This window comes from Bidens hawaiensis, unplaced genomic scaffold, assembly GCF_021521415.1.
Source record: "Bidens hawaiensis isolate Kalapana, Puna unplaced genomic scaffold, B.hawaiensis_p1.1 tig00029038_1, whole genome shotgun sequence".
NCBI lineage: Eukaryota > Viridiplantae > Streptophyta > Magnoliopsida > Asterales > Asteraceae > Bidens > Bidens hawaiensis.
The window spans coordinates 142,920-148,143 of record NW_027494785.1 but is presented as its reverse complement, the minus strand read 5'-3'; positions in this window follow the sequence as shown (position 1 = coordinate 148,143).

Below are 5,224 nucleotides of genomic sequence, written 5' to 3'. Positions count from 1 at the left end.
AAACGCGAGATGAGTAGTGATAGTTAATTGATTCATGTAATTATTATACAGTTAGCCGTGCCCAACTGAAGAAGGGAATAACAATTAACGGTGACCGTAACCGACTTCAGGTGATTTTCTAGCCCCATTCCTTGTTATGTTTTCGGGGCTGTGTGCATACTCGATGTGATTAGTTAATACACTTATCCTAAGTGATAAGTGTATGCCATATATGTATTATGTGAAATGTATGAATAGTTTCTTGTCGATACATGAACTATCTTCGGAATTGCATGTATTGCCAGGAAATTATTGATGCTATATGTATGTTGTAAGATGAAGAATGAATGATGTTTGTATGAATCTTATGATTATGTATATAGAAAAGTATGTTAAAAAGGTATGGAAGAAATGGTACCGGACCCTAATAATATCCGAGAATGAAGGGTACCGGACCCTAATAATATCCGAGGATGGAGGGTACTGGACCCTAATAATATCCCAGGAAGGAGGGTACCGGACCCTAATAATATCCGAGGTATGTAGGGCGAATGCTCTTTATAACGTAAGGTTTGATATGTATGTGTATGAAAGATTGATGGACAGGTTAAGTATGTAATGCGTACCTACGGGCACGTGTATGTGTATGTAAAGTAAGTTATGTGATTAACTAGAACTCACTCAGCGTAGCTGACTTTTAGTATGCACGCAGGCAAATAGGTTGAGGCAGCTAGCATGATTGATGACACATGGCATGGAATCGAAGAGATTGGCATCTCGAAGAAATGTTGTGACGTTTTAAAGACTATGTTTTACTTAATTGACTATGAATGTTTTATAAGACAATATTTGAAGGTTATGTAACATATTATGGTTGAAGTTTTAATGTTCTGCGAATGTTTTTAATTAACTCTGATTTAGAACTGTGTTTATGAGTAAATCCAACACCAAATGTAGGGCTACCGGTAACGGGGCCTTACATTTTTGCTTTCAATGTGATTTTAAACATTTTTAATCAATGAAATATGAGATGTTCATGTTTTAATCACAGTTTTATGTTACAAGATCTTATTTGTTAAATGAATTAGTTATTCACAAATTGGTTAAGAAGGAAAATATTTCTTTTTTTTTTCTTTCTCTTTCGTTTTTTTAATAAAGGTTAAAAGGGTTAATTGGAAATTTTAAAACTTCGAAATGACTTGAAGTGTTTTGAAAGTATAGGGGCTAAAATGAAATTTTCTAACAAAAAGAAAAGACCCAGCTCGGCTTGTCAGGTCCCTTGGATTTCAGCTGGATCTTAATCAATCAAGTCATAACTCACACAGATTAATCGTGTTGACAAGAGAGTTAATGACGGGTTGCTATATTTAGAAAGATATCCGTTTGTTAAAGGCGGAATCAATAACAAACATACGGTTGCAATACATAATCACAGGTAGAAGGCACACTCAAGATTCACTCAAAAGATTTCCATTTATATAATGTTAGTCATACAAAAGGAATAATCGATTTAGGGTTTTCTAGGAATCCTAAGACAGCCGTCACACAATATTCTCTCAATAAATGAGTCAGTCTTATCCGTATTGTGTGTTCTGCCTCCTTCTGCCTCTGTCCTGGCGGCGTGCCCTAAACATTCTATTTATAGGCCGGCCAACCTAGGACAGCTGTCATTCCTTCTAGAAACCCTTTCCGATAATACATATTCAAATTACATATTCAAAATAAACGGAGTGTGAAACAAGTCTTCCGGGTAGGCTTTGCATCAATCTTGTCTTTCCGAGTATGCTCGGCCATCCTTCATAACTTGGTAACATAGAAGTGTGCTCGGGATCAGTTTCCGGGTAGACTTTATTTAAAGAATATTTTACCAAGTAAAATATTCACCGAGTAGACTTCAGTCTTCTTGACTTTGCCAGACTTTGCCCGACAACTCCTTACGAGCAACCTTGTTCTTCGATGGTCCAATTCAACTCTTTGCCATAAATAACTTATTAGCAAAGTGTACTCGGTAGTACAGTTCTTTGCTTGAGTTGAACCTTGCCCGATGTTACTTAGAGATATATTCCATTTATACATCAAGCTTGCTCGGACCATAATTATTAAAGAATACCTTGCCCGGTCTTCCAATCACTTGGCTTCATGGACTTGGTTGACCAAACCTTACTCGGAAGAGTAAAATACTTGGTCTTGAAGAACGACAAAGTGAACCTTGCTCGGAGATACCAAATCAGTGATCCTTACTCGGGAATGCACTGATTAGCATACCTTGCCCGGATATCCACTTAAGAAGACTATTTGAAGTAAACCTTGCCCGAAAGGCAAAATCTCGTACTCGGCTAAGTAAAAGCTTGCTCGGATCCCAAGGTGTGCTCGGATTCAATACTTAGCAGTTTCTGAAGAGGTTGAGAAGATTCCAATCTTTCATAATCTTCATTTAGGTCAAATCTTCTCATTTGGGTCAACCTCTTGACCTAACAATCTCCCCCTAGATTGGAACACCTCAGCTGGCCCAAAACACTCTATGGTTACTTACACTCAGCAAAATACACGTCAAATTAAAAGTAAAATTTCATAATCAAATTACATAAACAAAATTACATATTCAAAAGTGTCTGAAGACATTACAAAACAAAGCCTAATCTTGAAATTCTTCATTTCTGCCAGAGATGCTTGTTTAATTTTCTTGCTCAACCAAAAATCTTAACAGTTATGATTGCTTAGCACTTGTAGGCCTTTGCCTTTCTTTGTAATCAGAGAGATACAGTGCTGCAATCTCATTCAATTGCCATAGATTGAATTTTCTGAAGTCATTTTTAGAGAAGATCTTCACAATCTCTCCATTTTCCATCATAACATTCAGATGTTCAGTCCTGGAATAATAGAATATTCCACTTGGCATAACATTGTGGTTGACTGAAGGGTTTTTGACTTTTACAGCAACCTTGACAAAGGGTTTATCCATCTTCAAGTGCATCTGCTTTGGTTTTTCCTGAGTAGACACAGACATCTTCCCTTTCTTTGTATTGTTCTGTTTTGAGAGCACGGATGTTGTCTGTTTGCAGAATTCCTCTACTTTGAATTTCCCTTTTATTGTCATCCTTGATAGATCAACCATCTTTTTGGATATTCCTTTGTTCTTACCAACCAGAGACTGAGCTGCTCCCTTCTTCAATTTCAATTGTTGTCCTTTCATTTTCTTGAAGTTGCTCAAAATCTCTTTTCTTGTCATTACTTTTACATAATCAAAAGGAATTCCATTCTTAACCAAAAATTTTGGTTTACCACTATATTTGCTTAAGAATTTTTGAATTTCCACTTCTTGTTCCAAATCATCTTTCAATTTCAAGCCTTTTAGTTCATTGTCTTGAGTATTCTTTTCTTTACTTAAAGCCTTTGAAATCTTGTCAATGACAGTGTCTAGTTTCTCGTTTATCTCTTTCTCAGGTTCTTCTTGCTTAATTAGTTTGAGCAGAGAGACTACCACACCATTTGGAATTTCTTGATCATTCAAGCAATTTTCAATCAGTTCTTGAGGGACTTCTCTCTGATTATTCTTCACTTCATCTCTTAGCTTTCTCATCTTCAAACAACTTCAGCAAGTTTTCTTGTTCTTCAAAGTCTTTATCAGACATCATTTGACACAGAAATTCTCTGTCATGAATTTCTGTCATCCTTTGTACATAGACTCTTTTGGCTTCTGATTCAGATTCATTCATTTCTGAGTCCATTGTATTTTCCTTCTGAGAATTTAAAGTCTGAACTTTATCATCCTCTTGAGCAATTTCTTTCCCTTTCAATTTCTTTCTTTCCTCAAGATCTTTCTTTTCATCTTCTAGAACATTGTCAACTTCATCGTCTGAGCTGTTCTTTTCATAAATTGAGAGAAGCTTCAGCGAATTCTCCCCCTGATTCAGTGATTTCTCTCCCTGTTTTGGGGCAGCTGAGATCTTCTCAACCTCAGTAATTAGGGTTTGAACTCGTTGCAATGCTTTCTTCAGTTCTTCAGAAAGATGATGTTTGTAGGAATTGTAATTACTTGGAGTTGGATCCATTGTTGATTTTCTGTTATATCAATGAATACACAATTATCAATTAGATTAAAAAAAATATTAAAGTATAAATAATATGTCAATTCAAACCGTTGTCTTGAATGATATAGAAATCTGCACAAAAACACAAATGTGAGTTACTCTTGAAATGTGAAGTTTCAAAATTTTAATAGCATATGCAGGTCTTCATTTAATGAGAGTTAAGTCAAATGTAAGGTACATATCTGTAGCTTTATCAGAAAAGAGTTATGAATAAAGGTCTGCATATTTTGCTTTTCTTTAGCATGTTAGATAAACTGAGAGATTTTAAAAGTGTTTTGTCTTTTATCTCATAAATTTCTTATCTATTTCAAGAATGATTTGCTTTGTGATACCAGATTTGCAGTGGAAGGAGAGAGAGGGAAATAATGTTAAAAAATTTGCCTAACTCCCTCTTTTATACCTTTTTAAAGTGGGTTTTAAATGCTTTTTGTCATTTTGTGAAATCTTAGCTGTCAACCAGTAACATTATCCACTTGATATATTAAAACTTTTAATTTCATTTAAGTTCATAAGACCTTATTCGAAAGATTAATATATCCAAAGTCTACTCGGTATACTTCCACATACAAACCTTACTTGGTCAAATAAATTAATTTAAAGTTAAGACAATAATGAAGAAAGTTTACCCGAAATACTCGATTTCTTGAGAAATTAATCACAAGACATATAATCAAGTATAATCATCAAATAAACATCCTTACTAAGAATCACTTAAGATCCCCACATAGATTTCTCAAATTCAAATTAAAACTTAACTAGTATGAACCCTCATATGAATCATAATCAATTTTATCATATTAACTAACATATTCAATCAAGTAACACATTCATTCAAGTATGCTTGAAAACATAGTGTGCTCGAGCAATCTTTCTGGAGAATAGTGTGCCCGAACAACAATCGTATGCAAAGTATACCCGAATAACCTTCATATAGTACAAAGTGTGCCCGGAAAGGAATTCTAGCAGACAGTGTACTCGGAAAGTTAAGTTTTGAAATTACCAAGTATATTGAAGGAACACAAGTGTGCCCGAAATATAAAATGTGCTCGGAAAACAAGGTTTGCCCGAAAACACTTGTAATTTCAAAGAAATCATACACATATCACAGAGCATGCTCGGAATGAAATTAAACACATAAACATTTAAGTGTGCTA